Source organism: Cornus florida, unplaced genomic scaffold, assembly GCF_030987335.1.
Source record: "Cornus florida cultivar Cherokee Brave unplaced genomic scaffold, ASM3098733v1 CherokeeBrave_3.0.0_Hap2_Chr03, whole genome shotgun sequence".
Taxonomy (NCBI): domain Eukaryota; kingdom Viridiplantae; phylum Streptophyta; class Magnoliopsida; order Cornales; family Cornaceae; genus Cornus; species Cornus florida.
Genome location: NW_026775573.1, coordinates 66,321,062 through 66,339,561, shown reverse-complemented (window position 1 = coordinate 66,339,561; position 18,500 = coordinate 66,321,062). Strand labels below are relative to the sequence as shown.

The following is an 18,500-nucleotide window of genomic DNA, read 5'->3' as shown; positions in this document are numbered from 1 at the left end:
CTACCTTAATAAAATTATTTTATGTTCAGACATATCAAACCAAATGGAAAGTTAATGTTGTAGTGTCTTCCTAATATGAAATTAATTCTTTTGGAAACAATGATGTTAGTAATTCAATACATAACTACAACAATAGAAAAAATAATAATAATAAAATAAAATAAAAATAAAAAAACAAGATAGGTGCTTGTATTAAACACATCAACATTTGAATGAAAGGCATCTTTTTCAGCTTAAGCTTACATAACCATTACTAAGGAATGATTTGAAGAAAAGAAAAAAAGAGGGAGGGTATTTAAGCATCTTATGGAAATTAAAATTTACATTTTCACTTCATGTTGTAATTGAAATGAACCTATTATATTTTGATAATAGAAGGCCATACAATAATTTTTTTACTAGCAGTATAGTACAGTAGTAATTATAATCATGACCCTGTTTTACAAAACTAGTTTGTGAATATCAATGCAAAGAATGATCCTGAACTACGTAAAATGAAAAATTATCCATAAATAAGAAATTAGGAAAATATAAAAGAAAATTACTTGAACTCATCAGTATGTTCTAGTTTCCGGTTTCCTTCAATTGCTGAGATTTTGTCGGGTGTCTCATATAGGATACTATTGTCACTGGGGACTTTGAATTTCCACTTGCGGATTGATGCAACCAAGACCTGGCACATTCTTGTGAGGGGGCTTCCCCCTGAATTTTGAAATCTATAGAGAGCTGTGCCTGAAAACAAACTTGCAATAGCAATGCCCATAAAAATTGCAGGAATGCCAAATCCTAGGCCCCACCCGATGTTGTCCTGAATCCACACTATTAAAGTACTAGATACAAGAGCACAGATGTTGATAGAAAAATAAAACCAATTGAAGAAGGATCCTTTGTTTACTCTCTCTTTAGGATCGGTGCCATCAAACTGATCTGCCCCAAAGGGTGAAACACATGGTTTAATCCCGCCAGTTCCAAGTGCAATCAAAGAAGAATATTGCATTCTGAGCAGGAGTAGCTGAAGGGCATTCTAAATCCACGCATTCAGCAGGCGTACGAGCAGGGACTGATGCTGAGAGAGTCAACATGCACATTCCCTGTACAAAGCAACAAAAAATCTGATGCTGAGACAGTCAATATGCCCTAGCCACCATTTCCCAACAAAGTTGTATAAACCAGAGTTACCATAAAGTTTTGACACTCAATTTGGCGGGAATCCATTTTAGAACATTAAGTTTAACATTATGAATTGGAAGTTAAAGGTCGTCACACGACAGAAGTGTTAGGTACCATTGAAAAATAAAAAGTATATACATATATAAAGAGCTGTTGAGTATAAAATTGTAAGATGAAGTACAACTGCACATCCTTTATTTGGTAAGTGATATACTGCATGTCCAACAGAAAATATGATCAAATAAGAATGATAAAGTAGAGGTTGAATACGTATAATCATTCAACTCTTCAAGAAACAGTAAACTAAAAAACTGAAAACTTCGGATCACATACGATGAAGTAAATTGTGGAGAAGGCTGCAATTGTCCAATATCGTCCCCAATATGCATCTGCCAAGAAGGCTCCAATAAGGGGTGTAAGGAAGCAATTGCCTCCCCAAGTAATAACATTTCTTGCAGCAGAGACATTTCCTTCACCTAAATTTTTTATGAGATAACTAACAAGATTCATAGAAATCCCGTAGAAGGCTAAACGTTCACAACATTCAGTACCTGTTGTTCGATTCTATAACTGTTAGAAGAAAAGATGGGATATCAGATGCACGAAAAAATGTAAAGATGATGACAAACTAGTGACTACCAAGAATGAAGGGGCATGTTCTCCAATTTCCAGTGTTGCACTTCAAAATGGGCTTCCCTTTAATGTCTACTGAACCATCTCCCGTGTACAGTCCCTTGCATTCATTCTGAAGACAGAAAATAGGTGGGGTAAGGCAGATAATCCGATCTTTTTGGAATGCTAAACTTGCGGAGCTAAATCATAGTAGAGACAAAGGAACAAATCTATACTAATTCTAGTAAAGTAAAAGATAACTAATGTATTTTTATATCAAGGGCAATTTCACATAAGTTACGTATCAATTTAGCACTAAAGAGTCTAGATATTAAGTTGGTTTCTGTTGTGATAAGCCACGGCAAAGCACCAAATATATATATATATATATATATATATATATATATACATATATATAATAGTTAAATAATAAAATCAAGAAATAACAGAAACGAAAATCACACACCACATTGAACACTGAGATTTAACATGGTTTGGTTTACAACCCATGTCATGAAAACGGCAAAATAAATCCATTGTGCAAAGAAGAAAGGAGATGCATAAATCTCTCAAACCTAACCCCAATACACTCTTTGACTATCTCTCTCTATTTCTGGATTTTAGCTGTTCAACCTGAGCAACACAAACCCTAGAACCCCTTATATATACCGGGTTACTGTAGAGACTAAGAATCGGGTCAAAACTCACCCCGAACACCAAAAAACCAAATAAATAAAAACATTCTCGGTTCGTGGTCAGGTTGCATTCAGAATTCAGGCCATAACTCAACAGTTTCTTTGACCTATAATTAGCTTTTGACAACCTTATATGGTAGTATATGTGTGAACATAACACTCCGCTTTGGTCCTACAGGCGGACCTAGAGGGTGGGCGAAGGTGGGCTTCAGCCCACCCCAAAAAAACCATACTACTTTAAGCCCAGCCCAAAAAAAAAAAAAAAAAATTATTAATGGTAGCCTACTCTAAATTAGCCCAATCCAAAGTTAGACCACCCCATTCAAAAATGTTGAATCCGCCCTACTCCAACCCTACTTTGCCACGGTTGTTGCTGCTTCAACTACTAGTAACAAGTAGTTAGTGTTTGGAAATAATCCCATTTGGCATTCAAGTCCATTAGAATTTAGAGCTGAACGCATGCTTGTAAACTACCAAGAATGAATACATGTCATAAATTAGTTGTTCAACCTCAAACATTAATTGCTTTGTTTGTATATCTAAATCTTTGATATTTTCTCTCTCCCAACTGCTCGCCGCAATATAAGGCAACTCTGCAAAGGAATGCACCCCAATCTCTTGTATGGTAATTTTCACATCCATCCTCATCCTCATCCCCATCCCAAAAATCTAACTTATATAAATATATATATATATATATATATATATATATATATATATATATATAAATCCTTTGGTCAACAAGAAGGCACATATATATTATGGTATTTAAGAAGCAAATGATCTGCTTAATATGCTCCTCCAAGCGTGAGAATAAATATAATTTTTCGCATCTACAGAATTTGTTCAGCACCTACAACTATATAGTTGAATGAATCACATTCTCTTCTATCTGCTGATAGAAGCACAATGAGGTATAAGAAATTTTGAAGCTTTTTAAAATTCAGATTTTACATCAATTCCCCCATATGAAGTGGCCACACTCTTTTCTGCTTGCAACGACTCTCCTCCAATTCTATCCCACCCCCGCTTTACTATCTCGATGGAGAAAAATACCACATTTTTACAAAGAGCAGCGACACAAGTATAAAGCAAATATGATCTTCCAGGAAATAGTTCCATGTAGAGCCTTGTATGTTTTCAATGTAATACACCGAGGGTCAATGGTTTTTGTTTTTGTTTTGTTTTTTTTGTTTTTTTTTTTTTTTTTTCACTTCCTAGTTTGAACCCACTCCAATAATGTGCTTCAAAACAAGAAATCTGCCCTAAACACCAACTCTCATTTCAAGCCTCAACATAGGTTTCCATCCGCCTTTATCCCCTACAACATAGTTAGAACCCTAAATTATTGCTTCTTCAATCAAAGATCAAAATTCATGCTAGTTATACAAGTTTTCTCCTCTCCTATGGGGGGACTCCAGACTTTCAATTCAAATTGCAATGTATGCACCCATTAAAAAAATAAACCAAATGTGCTAAAGTCAAGTAAAACAAAAGAACCGACTGATTCTCAGTAAAATGAAGTAAAAACAGAGTCTGATTTCTCAATTTTACAGATAAAAGACTTAAATCTTCTTCCATGACCACTTGTATATCTGTATATCATTTAAGCACTAAAGATTTGATCTACGTGAATAGCAAGTACAGTTACAAAACATTCAAGTATATGTATAGAGAGAGAAGCTGAGGAAAAGGTAGAAACTAACCTGTTGTTGATGCAAAAATCTACACAGTCCAGAGTCGGGAGTGTTTCCTGCAAGACAAGAGAGAAGTGACGACTGGCGTGGTGCCAGTCGGGCGCACTCCGACGATCAAGTTAGTACTTGAGCCATTATAAGTCAAAAGAAGACTTTATATTGAATTTTTGGCGTACCTTTTGAGTTGCTCGACTTTTCCTTTATAGGAGAATTAATGATTGTCGTGTCCACACAGGGAATTGATTCCCTTTACTCCTCCACCAAGGACTAGGAGAGATATTCCATATAGAAGTCGATGATATCTCATCTATGCGTAATCTATCCAAACTTCTTGGACTTTCGTGTCGGCTAGTCTTCCACTTGAGCTAATATTCCTTATCAGTTGCCCCCCATTCCCGTGTTTGCTTGTCAAGGTTAGGGAATGTGAGCCGCTTCCATCCTTGCTTATTTTCAAGCCTATTGTTATATTTTTGCAGAAGCGGCTTGTAAATCAACTACTGAAATTATATTTTCATTTGTCATCAATTTATTCAAGAATAAAAAGACTTGTGCAAACTTGATATGTAATTTTTATCCAATAACTAGAAGTGTGTGTGTGTGTGTGTATATATATATAAGTGCATGCAAGAATGGTGAGTGGATCAATACACCATGTTTCCTTTACAAAACAATCCATGCACCGAAATCGAGATTGAATCATGTACTGGACATAATCAATATCTTGTGCAAAACTACTTAGGCCTTGTGACTAGCGCATGGCAAAATCATTTCTTTTATGTATCCATTTTGCAAACAAATGATGAAATAATTTACGAAGTGTATATGACATACACATGATAATGGTAAACTATTTTAAAGGTATGATGATAAACCAAAAAAACAACACGACTAGCTTTATCAAGCAAATGATGTATGTTCGTGAGTAGTGCCTTGAACTTTGTTCCGTCAAACTGAGTTTTCTCATTTACGTGCACATATATGTAGATAATAAAATAAAGGCATTGAGATACTGTAAATATAATGTAGTAGATAGTTTTACTTATCTATTTTGAAGACCGTATTCTGCCCCCAATAACTGTGCACTATTTAGATAGTGTGTCTGATTTGCCATTTTATTTGAGAGTCTTTAGTCTGCCTCTATTGCCTCCACCCTTATTAAAGGGAAGTAGTTGTCTCGTCCCTTTAGTAAAGGAAGGAAGTTTTAATTGGCTTACCCTTCTCTATGGAAGGAGTAATCGTTTTCTTGTCCCTTTAACGAGGGAAGTATGTGTTGTTGGCCCTGGTCTCTTTAATAAGGTGTAGTCGGCCTCTCGTCCCTTTAATAATGAAAGTAGATTAATACCAGTTTCACTCAACTCACCATTTAATAAGGGAAGTAGATTACTATGAGCTTCACTTAGCTCACCCTTTAATAAGGGAAGTAGATTATTATAAGTTTCACTCAGCTCACCTTTTAATAAGGGAAGTAGATTACTATGAGCTTCACTTAACTCACCCTTTAACAAGGTAAGTAGATTAATACGAGCTTCACTTAGCTCACCCTTTAATAAGGGATATACTTTCAGCTCGCCTTCAAGACTAATGGGTCGATCCTTTTAACAACAATTATGAAAAAATTCCCATGTAAAAGTGGAAGGTTCAGTGTAGTTTAAACAACAATTATGAAATGCATTCTCCATGATATTTGCTCAAATTTACTTATAAGAGGATGGCATGAACCAAAACATAACAACAAAGATGGCGATAAATTGATCACTTGGAACACATTTGCAATTATTGGAGCATCAGTTGTGAAAATTCTTTTGCATACAGACATGAATGCAAGTATGCAATTGAAAAGTAGTATTACTCAACAATGAAAATAAACTGCAACTAAAAATTATTAGTTATTCATTTTGGATTTTATACTCGTTTTGTAACCAGTGATACTTAACTCCACTCAGAATCAAAGTAACCAAGTTTTCCGCATCAAAAGGTTTTGCTATAACATTTATATTCAATGGAGTAGGCTTCTCTCATAAATGACAAATTGATAGGGAAAGAACTATTAACAGTGATCAGGCTCATGTAGAAGAACATCATTTGAGCTAAAAGGTTATTTGTCTTTCCCTTGGCCATTGAACATTATTTAAAATGAAGTTCAAGGAACATAATACTATATTTTTAATACACACATACTTACATCTGGTGTAAGTGAGTATTATAGTAACAAATTATGTAGCCAAAACTCAACATTCAACATGATATAGTTCTCAACTCAACTAAAATCAATTAACTTTTTCCAAAATTATTTGGAATCAAACAAACTTCTATTTTTCCTTGGGGTATACCTCGCGTCACTGTACAACCGCTATTTAAGCTACATGGGCAATATATTTTGAAGCTCAGGGTTGTTTAGGCAACCAAAATCGATAGTTGGGCAATAGTTGAATAAATAAACATACCTGAATGGCTAGACCGGGACCCATCTTAAATAAAACCGGACTCTTTGACAGATTCTATTAACTAAACTGAACCAAAATGGTCCCGTCATGTGGTGAGTTATAGTGGAGTTGTGCTGGCATCATTTTTTTTTTTTTTTTTTTAAATATATTTTTTAGACTCCACGTTTATCTTATTTGGCTTGCCCACTGGCCACTAAGTTCCGGTCCGTGCTTGATGTCGAATAAAATTCTCATGATCGAGTTGGACTGTTTTATTATTAAAGGAAAATATTGAGGGTTATGATTTTTTCTTACTGATACAATCTAAAAATCCATTGAAATGGAAGAGATTTTGTACACAGAGAGTATCAAAATCATTCTCAGATATGACAACTCCAAACCACTTTTATCCTCTTCTTCTTTATTATTATTATTATTTTTTTTTCAGAAATATGGAAGGTTGAATTTGAATGGGGTTTCATTTTTTGAGACTTTAATTATCAAGTCATCATCGACCCTAATTACAATGGATCCACAAAGCGTAGTATTCTATCTAAGGGTTCCCAGGTGAACTACAATGAACAATATTTTGCAGACAATTGGAAACACATAAAAATTTGTTTCTCTTTAAATCATGTGAGGAAGTGGTAGGCATATATTTTGATATACACGTAATGCATGAAACTTACTTACCCGGTTAATATATAGCGATGATGAAACAACTGCCAGCGGTCGGGCAGGGCTTTCCAACAATTTTACCGGATTGAGCAATTGTACCTTGCTTTTGGCCACGTAATTCATGAACCCGATTAATAGAAGTCATTGAAGTTCAAAACGTCTTTTTTCATCAACACAAAACTGCTCACGTCAACCCATTGCATTCAAGGGGATCTTGAGATCAGATTTCTTGTTAAAGAGGAGAGAGAAGATCACTGTTCTCTTTCTTTTAGAGACGGCCGGATTGTAAAGGGACTGAATTGCTTTTAAGTTTTGTCATAACACCAAACTTGACATTAAGATTTCTAGAGATAGAAGGGGTAAAAGACGATTTCCCTTGTACGAAACTTGATTTCTTGGGATGTAAACATTCCCACAGACGGTACCAACTGTTGATGCAAAAATTTACGCGGTCCGGAGTAGGGAGTGTTTCCTGCAAGACAAGAGAGAAGTGACGACCGGCGTGGTGCCGGCCGGGCACACTCCGACGGTCAAATTAGTACTTGAGCCATTATAAGTCAAAAGAAGACTTTATATTGAATTTTTGGCATACCTTTTGAGTTGCTTGACTTTTCCTTTATAGGAGAATTAATGATTGTCATGTCCACATAGGGAATTGATTCCCTTTACTCCTCCACCAAGGACTAAGAGAGGTATTCCATATAGAAGTCGATGATATCTCATCTATGCGTAATCTATCCAAACTTCTTGGACATTCATGTTGTGATACCCCTCGATTCTAGAGCCACGGGTGATCAAGTCCGAGCACAGATCCGAGGGATATCAGACAATTAATATGTAAACAAGCAAGTATATGAAAGAATTAAAAGATAAAATAATAAGCTGAAAAGATTTCTAATATGAAACATCCTCAAAAGAATAAACATTAATATAATTTAATCTTCCAATCCGTACAACTCGGGAATCCATCTAGTGGACCCCTAATAATCCCAAATGATAAATAAATTTACAGAATCAAAATCCAAAACTAAAATAAGAAAGAATATCCTATGTAGACGGAACAGTGAGTGACTATATCTGCATCATCACGATCAAGCTCTAAGCCTGACACTGATGAACACCTGAAAAATAAGAGTAGGTCAGGCCCACATGAAAGTTCCATCATACTACAATCCATACATAAACCCGATACGCAGATACATCCTAGACAGCTTAGCAATAGCTAAAAATAGTCCAGCCCAAATAATCTATCTCAACTCGAGTAGAACAACCAGGGAAACATCAACAGGCCTAGTTATCTATCCGATGCGATATACACACCCTAACCGTGATCAGGAGACTCAAGCTCATATCACGGTACTATAATGATATATATTTAAAGTTCTATCCTATCCATCCATAAGAAAACCAGATAGTCGTTCAGCTTATTCAACTGCACAGACTAAATACAGGTAGGATTTTATATTCATAATCCATTTCCTTCATAATATATAAAAGTAAAGCAAACATCCGTTATGTCGTTCAACTGTTTTAGTCGACAAGACATGCATCCATGTAGGATTTAACTATTTTAGTTAATCCATTCCGTATGTATGAAGAGGTAGGACTTAGCTTTTTGATCTAATCTATCTCCGATATGCCACCGTCCCATACCGGTGCATATAATGCATATGATCCACAAATGATGCACACTTAAATGAACACCAAGTATATCCAGAAACCAGCATAATAGAAATTAGATATTATTAAGATCCTATCATGCATCCAGTATATGATTATAATCATAGAACTTCCGTTTAGATTGCTAAAGTATTGATAAACAATTTAAACCATCATATCCATCTAATTGACAAAACAGAAAATATAACAGTTCATCAATTTACATCCATAGCATGTTACAATGATAATCAGCAGTATCAAATGAGCATAACAAAGCAAAATCCCAAAGATACTTTCATACCAGTCCATTAAGTTTACTAAACAAGGCTAGTAGTTTAAACCCTCCACAATCCTTAAGAGCATGCACCTTATTATATAAATTTCATGATGTTCATTAAATTCTCAATTATGAATCTAAAGCAAGATATATTGATGCTCAAAAGTATATACTGAGCACCTACACTCCAATCCTAAAATACATTCCTATTACTCCAATTAATTTATTACAACGACCACTAGAAATAACTTTCATATTCCGTGACTCCATGCAAACTATTATAAAATGTCATGAAGTCCATTAACCCAGTAAACCAACCTTCCTAGCCTTCATTAAATTATATATATTATTCATATAAACTCCCATAAATAATTTAATATCAGTCCGTTTAAATTCCTAAAGTAAACTAGCAAATTTAAACCTTCTTCATCCCCTAACAGCATGCCAATTATCCGTTTCTTTTTTATGATGCCCCTTTGGATTAGCACCCTAGCATAAACCAACTATTTTAAGGCTTTAACAAGTTAGTTTTAAACATTTAAAACCCCACAACATTTTTCCAAAAATTCCATTTAAGCCCCTGGACTCAGAAAATTACCCAAAAATAATTTCTAGGCAATTACAAAAGGTAGAGCCGGCTCCAATTTTAGGTTGAGTCAGCTCCACCCACCTTGGAGCTGCCTCAACACCTTATGGAGATGGCTCCACTTCAATGAAGCCGCCTCCATTGAAGGGTGGAGCCGACTCCACTCACCCAGCCTCCGTTTTTCCTTCTCCGCTTCCTCTATTTGCCTTCTTCGCTTCCAGCAAAGTTTCAGTCCTCTGTCCCACTTTTGTTAAAGATTTTTAAGGTTCAATTTAAGTCCTAAAAATCCTAAAAAATTCTCCAATTCCAGTATGAATTAATTGACAAAAACATAAACCATAATCGGAACAGTTTATGCTTCCTCTGTTTGTATTCTTCGCTTTCGGCGAAGTTTAACCCTCTGCTCCAGAATTTTTTTTAAGTTCTTAGGGTTCAATTAAGTCCCAACCATCCTAAAAATTTAAAATGAACCAAACAGTTTATGCAAGAAACACAATTTCAGTTCAACTAAACATACGAACAGTTTAAAGTCTTTTAGCATGCATCAAAATTCTATTTTAAAGTTTAATTAACTTCTTGGAGACTATATAGAATGCACAGAACACAAGTTTATAGGAAAGAGATAGAATGAAACTTGCCTTCGGTTTCAGCTTTGAAACCTAAACTACTGTCTCTGTATTTTCTGATAGATTCCCGACTGCCGTTCAACACCACCGTTGCTCTTGGTTCCATCCAGAAGCAACCCCTTTTCTTCCTCCTTGAGCCTCTCTATGTTTCTATCAAAACCATCCCTGCTTTCCTCTCCGAACCCTCTCTGTGTTTCCTCTCAAGACACTATTAAGTGAATAGGGTTTTCTAACCCTAGCAGACGTATACAAGAATATCTGTATAGGCATCCCAACCTTAAGTCAAATTATAACCATATATTTATAAACTTTAAATAAAACCGAATTTAAGTCAGCGACTACATGAAAATAAAACCCTAAACCTAAACTATAAATACAACACACATAAATTATATAAGCTACCAAAAATTACACGTCAATTAAGTCACTAATAATCAAATATCTAAATTAACCAATAATTAAATTAAAAATAATTACAATTAATTTAAACAAATACAATTACCAATTAAACAAATAAAACCATTAAACACATAGCCAGATAATCATATTTAAATGCACACAAATCAAACAATCAATTGATCAATTAAAATGCACATAAAATAAATAAATTCCAGTTATATTCCAGTTATATCCTTTTGAGAATTAGGGGTATTACATTCTTCCCCCCTAACAAAAGGAATTCCGTCCTCAGAATTCATGAAATTCTGAATTCTTTTATTTTAAATTCATTTCCATTCCATTGTGGACTTTGCCTCTGTTTATGGGCTCCACTGAATTCCCAATCCTTTAAGAAATTTATGGTTCCATTAGTTAAGAAAACACCACAAACTACACATAGGTTGTTTTGCACAATAAATTATCCTTACGCAATATCTATACGAGGGTACCAATCCATAGTCCTCCAAGTGCCATAGAATATAAGCACAAAATTCTTAGGCATGCAGCGCTTAACAAATTGGTAACACTAAACTATATGCTATTGCCTAAACTAAGAAACAAAATCCGTGAAAAGTCAATTTAATATTTAAAACTGACCTTCCTCCAACAGCACATTGCTTCCTACACGGAAGACATTCCAACCAACCATTTCCTGATAAGAACTCTATTGCACAAGTTCCACTATTTACAAAATCCGACTGCTGTATCCAAACCACGCGCAGTTCTTTATAAAAGAGAATATTTCTCTCCGATGTATCCTTAAATAAAGACAAGGACTTATTATATAACCGCGCTTCCACACCAGACCAACCAGTGAGAGATCTGTAAAACATACTATCCAAAATTCCAAACATTGTCGTATTAACCTCCTTGTGCCAACAACAGCACAGATAATAACTGAAAAGCTAAGTAACGCTTTCAATTACCCATGCCAACCTAGGATATATAACCTAAGCATATTTGCCATGATCCAATATTATATTGCGATCAAATTTCCCGTCTAGAGGTGCGGAGCGTAGTTGTTGCTCCAACACCTTTAAAAACTCTGTTGACATAACAGTGTTTAACTCCTATAAGAGAGAACCACATACTATAACTTCGTTATCAGTGTAATGTAGAATTGACACGACACGCCAAAACAACCCGACTAACAATGATGTCCATAATCGAACTTGCTTAATCCACGACTCTTAATCCATATGGAATTAAAATTCCAACCAATGTCGGTACTTTCTACCAACCATCCACTCCTTCTGAGTCCTACTCCCATTTTGACATAGGAAGTGGCTAAACCTCCAATGACATCCATGTATCAATTTTCCATCTTACTAACCAGGGTCAGCTCCAACACTCCACGTTGACCTTTCCAATTTCCTTAATAATAACAAGTGTTATGTTTACACATGCTAAAACTCAACTAATTTCGCACTAAGCACCGAAGGTTCAATTACTAAATCGGTTAATAAGATCATCATCCTCCCAATAACTTCCACCAGACGAAACTTAATGCAAAGTGTGAATCACCACATCCATCCATCTAAGCCATCTCGTGAGCCGTGCTATTTGTATGAACGGATATCTTACCAGTTCCAAATAGACAAAAAGAAATTGTTATAATTTTATCAGTTAAGCAAAATCCCAATCAGAATCTTGATCCTTGTGTAGAATCAAAAATCTCTCGACTAAATCTGTGGAAACTACTCTGTCATTCCCACTCTAGTATAAGAAATGGCTGTAAGGATCTAACGAACTCTGATGGTCCATCTGAATTATTTAATAGATATCAGACTTTGAGACAAACTCACTGTGTCCCTCCTCTTGCCTGTCCTGCAAACATCTACTTCATTATGTGAGGCATCATGTTTCGTCAAGGATCAATAAAGAACTAAGAGTTGTGAACCTCTGCCCTTACATCCTCCTTCCAATTTGTCTAACGAAAGTATCATTAGTCTGGTAGCACCAGCTTCCATATTTAGATATTCAGTCTCACCTTTAAGTCTTTGCCATCCTACTTCTCTAACTCAAGTAAGTGTCGATTAGACTTCCTTTCTAACTTCAAAAGAATATGGAATCTTTCCATCCTCCAACTAGTCAATAATTCCCAGCAACAACTATTTGTTGCGAATTGGACCTAAAAATTTTTTTTTTCCATATTATTTGTGCAAAAGAAGAGACTTGCTTCCTCCTGGATATGCAACTCCAGCAACGCCTCCTAACGACACCCCCTCATGAAAGAAAATTCTTGATTAAGGATAAACTGATGAATTGTTGATCCGTATACTATCATGAGTCTGTGGCGTTCTAATAAGTAATTAAACCATTACAAGATCCTCCTGCTGACTTGGGAATACCTTTTAAAATTCCCGAGAAGCTATTCAGCAAAGTCAGTTCCTCCGATAAATCGTGGCTTTAAAGTATATTAAATGAATCTAGATTATTTGACTCATACCGCTGGTTTAATTATCCCATCCTGAACACATACTATAGCCACGCATGTCTAGGTTCCTTAGGTTGGCTCAAGTTAGGTATATTTAACAAATCCTATGACCACATGCCCCAAAAATCCTAGCGTAATGAACGCTATTCCTCCAAAATGGTAGTTGACTGATCACTCACTTGTGTCCCCAACAAAACCGTATTCCCAATCTTGAATAATTAACAAAAAGAAAACACATAATGCACACACAATAAAACACAATAAAATCTACGTAAAACATCGTTCCTCCTTGCAAGAAAATCTCTTTTAGAAATCAACTTAACCTGATTGGTTCACAATCTCCTTTTCCAGTTTCGGAGGTAATCAACCAACCTTGAAACATAAGCTCAAACCAAAGCTCAAAACAGAATCCCTTTGCCCCAACAAATTCCAAAGGCTTAACCTTCATCCTCCTTACACGCAGAATGCAAACCGTCTAATGTAGCTTAATAAAGCCACTTAGACCGTCACAACCTAATCCCCATACCCCCCGAAACGTGATATAAAATCATTCCTGCATTCCAATAAGAACTCCATCATCCTAAACTCCTAAAAAGTCCTCATTATCTACCTCTTTTAAGGTAACACAAAAATTTAACTTTATGTAGGTCGATCCACACCAACTCTACAAGTATCATTCACTATACTATTAGCCAGCTAAAGCACCCTCGCGCGATCCTTGATTTTCAAGATTTAATACCCTCTTTCTTGGGTATGTTGAACTCTCCTCCACCAGAATCCTCTTCAGACTCCTATTCCTCGGTTGTCTCCTTTATGAGAACAACTGAAATCGTGTAGGTCCCTTCATGCGGTAACCTAAAACACACGCTTAAATCCTTCCTTGGCATATACTTCTACAAGTAGCGCCAACCGGAACCAAACCTTCAATCCCAAGTTCTACTTCTGACAAAGAACTCGATAACGTACTCCTTTACTTCGTTGGGTCTGAATCGCTGTCGCCGTGGACCCCATCCTTCTATTAGTGTCAAATATTCCATAATTATGAAATATAATTGACACTAGCTGCTCCTCCTGATGAACAGTAAAAGAGTACAACGAATCCTAATGGCTCTAAGTTTTTAAGAGACGCAACGCGGAAGTCATCTAACGAAAGACGCTCCTAAGGACACTAAAACCTAGAGTGCTCTGATACCAACTGTGATACCCCTCGATTCTAGAGCCATGGGTGATCAAGTCCGAGCACAGATCCGAGGGATATCAGACAATTAATATGTAAACAAGCAAGAATACGAAAGAATTAAAAGATAAAATATAAAAGCTGAAAAGAATTCTAATATGAAACATCCTCAAAAGAATAAACATTAATATAACTTAATCTTCCAATTCGTACAACTCGGGAATCCATCTAGTGGACCCCTAATAATCCCAAATGATAAATAAATTTACAGAAGCAAAATCCAAAACTAAAATAAGAAAGAAACTCTTATGTAGTCGAAAGAGTGAGTGACTGTATCTGCATCATCACGGTCAAGCTCAAAGCCTGGCACTGACGAACACCTGAAAAATAAGAGTGGGTCAGGCCCACATGCAAGTTCCATCCTACTATAATCCATACAGAAACCCGATACACAAATACATCCTAGACAGCTCAGCAATAGTTAAAAATAGTCCATATAATATAGATACACACTATAGGATGCTTACCAGCCCACATAATCTGTCTCAACCCGAGTAGTACAACCAGGGAAAAATTATCAGGCCTAGTTATCCATCCTAGGTGATATACGCACCCTAACTATGATCAGGAGACTCAAGCTCATATCACGGTACCATAATGATATATATTTAAAGTTCTATCATATCCATCTATAAGAAAATCAGATAGTCGTTCAACTTATTCAACTACACAAATTAAATACAAGTAGGATTTTATATTCATAATCCATTTCCTTCATAATATAGAAAAGTAAAGCAAACATCCGTTATGTCGTTCAACTGTTTTAGTTGACAGGATATGCATCCATGTAGGATTTAACTGTTTTAGTTAATCCATTCTGTATGTATGAAGAGGTAGGACTTAGCTTTCTGATCTAATCCATTTCTGATATGCCACCGTCCCATACCGGTGCATATAATGCATATGATCCACAAATGATGCACACTCAAAAGAACACCAAGTATATCCAGAAACCAACATAATAGAAATCAGATATTATTAAGATCCTATCATGCATCCAGTATATGATTATAATCATAGAACTTCTGTTTAAATTGCTAAAGTATTGAAAAACAATTTAAACCATCATATCCATCTAATTAACAAAACAGAAAATATAATAGTTCATCAATTTACATACATAACATATTACAATGATAATCAGCGGTATCAACTGAGCATAACCAAGAAAAATCCCAAAGATACTTTCATACCAGTCCATTAAGTTTACTAAACAAGGCTAGTAGTTTAAACCCTCCACAATCCTTAAGAGCATGCAACTTATTATAGAAATTTCATGATGTTCATTAAATTCTCAATTATGAATCTAAAGCAAGATATATTGATGCTCAAAAGTATATACAGTGCACCTACACTCCAATCCTAAAATACATTCCTATTAGTCCGTTTAATTTATTACAACGACCACTAGAAATAACTTCCATATTCCGTGACTACATGCAAACTATTATAAAATGTCATGAAGTCCATTAACCCAGTAAACCAACCTTCCTGGCCTTCATTAAATTATATATATTACTCATATAACCTCCCATAAATAATTTAATACCAGTCCATTTAAATTCCTAAAGTAAATTAGCAAATTTAAACCTTCTTCCTCCCTTGACAACATGCCTATTATCCGTTTCTATTTTATGATTCCCCATCGGATTATTACCCTAGCATAAACTAACTATTTTAAGGCTTTAACAAGTTAGTTTTAAACATTTAAAACCCCACAACATTTTTCCAGAAATTCCATTTAAGCCCCTGGACTCAGAAAATTCCTCGAAAAGAATTTCTGCGCAATTACAAAAGGTAGAGCCGGCTCCAATTTTAGGTCGAGCCAGCTCCACTCACCTTGGAGCCACCTCAACACCTTATGGAGCCGGCTCCACTTCAATGGGGCCCCCTCCATTGAAGGGTGGAGCCGCCTCCACTCACCCAGCCTTCGTTTTTCCTTCACCGCTTCCTCTGTTTGCCTTCTTCGCTTCCTGCAAAGTTTCAGTCCTCTGTCCCACTTTTGTTAAAGATTTTTAAGGTTCAATTTAAGTCGTAACAATCCTAGAAACTTCTCCAATTCTAGTATGAATTAAGTGACAAAAACATAAACCATAATCGAAACAGTTTATGCTTCCTCTGTTTGTCGTCTTCGCTTCCGGCGAAGTTCAACCCTCTACTCCAGAATTTTTTTAAAATTCTTAGGGTTCAATAAAGTCCCAACCATCCTAAAGACTCCTCAAATAGTACAAGCATTGCTTGACAAAGATTTAAAACCAACCAAATAGTTTATGCGAGAAACACAATTTCACTTCAACTAAACATACGAACAGTTTCAAGTCTGTTAGCATGCATCAAAATTCCTTGTTAAAGTTTAATTAACTTCCTGGAGCCTATATAGAATGCACAGAACACAAGTTTACAAGAAGGAGATAGAATGAAACTTGCTTTTGGTTTCAGCTTTGAAACCTAAACCACAGTCTCTGTATTTTCCGACAAATTCCTGACTGCCGTTCAACACCTCCGTTGCTCTTGGTTCCATCCAGAAGCAACCCCTTTTCTTCCTCCTTGAGCCTCTCTATGTTTTTCCCAAAATCATCCTTGCTTTCCCCTCCGGACCCTCTCTGTTTTTCCTCTCAAGACACTATTACGTGAATAGGGTTTTCTAACCCCAGCAGACGTATACAAGAATATCTGTATAGGCGTCCTAACCTTAAGTCAGATTATAACCATATATTTATAAACTTTAATTAAAACCTAATTTAAGTTAGCGACTACATGAAAATAAAAACCTAAACCTAAACTATAAATACAACACACATCAATTATATAAGCTACCAAAAATTACACGTCAATTAAGTCACTAATAATCAAATATTTAAATTAACCAATAATTAAATTAAAAACAATTACAATTAATTTAAACAAGCACAATTACCAATTAAGTATTAAAACCATTAAACACATAGCGAGATAATCATATTTAAATACACACAAATCAAAATATTAATTGATCAATTAAAATGCACATAAAATAAATAAATAAATAAATTCCAGTTATATCGCAGTTATATCCTTTTGAGAATTAGGGGTATTATATTCTTCTCCCCTAACAAAAGGAATTCCATCCTCGGAATTCATGAAATTCTGAATTCTTTTATTTTAAATTCATTTCCATTCCGTTGTAGACTTTCCCTCTGTTTATGGGCTCCACTGAATTCCCAATCCTTTAAGAAATTTATGGTTCCATTAGTTAAGAAAACACCACAAACTACATATAGGTTGTTTTGCACAACAAATTATCCTTACCCAATATCTATACGAGGGTACCAATCCATAGTCCTCCAAGTGCAATAGAATATACGCGCAAAATTCTTAGGCATGCAGCACTTAACAAATTGGTAACGCCAAACTATAGGCTATTGCCTAAACTGAGAAACAAAATCCGTGAAAAGTCAATTTAATATTTAAAACTGATCTTCCTCCAACAGCACATTGCTTCCTACACGGAAGACAATCCAACCAACCATTTTCTGATAAGAAATCTACTGCACGAGTTCAACTATTTATAAAATCCGACTGCCGCATCCAAACCGCGCGCAGTTCTTTATAAAAGAGAGTATTTCTCTCCGATGTATCCTTAAATAAAGACAAGGTCTTATTATATAACCGCGCTTCCACACCAGACCAACCAGTGAGAGATCTGTAAAACATACTATCCAAAATTCCAAACATTGTCGCACTAACCTCCTTGTGCCAACAATAGCACAGATAATAACTGAAAAGCTAAGTAACGCTTTCAATTACCCATGCCAACCTAAGATATATATCCTAAGCATATTTTTCATGATCCAATATTATATTGCAATCAAATTTCTCGTCTAGAGGTGCAGAGTGTAGTTGTTGCTCCAACCCCTTTAAAAACTCCGTTGACATAGCAGTGTTTAACTCCTATAAGAGAGAACCACATACTATAACTTCGTTAT

General features: G+C 35.6%; 1 pseudogene; it reads right to left on the bottom strand.

Annotated features, from left to right (window-relative positions):
• Nucleotides 1–541: 541 nt before the first annotated feature.
• Nucleotides 542–18,500, bottom strand: part of LOC132301702 (protein NRT1/ PTR FAMILY 8.3-like) — a 35,440-nt pseudogene continuing 17,481 nt past the window's right edge.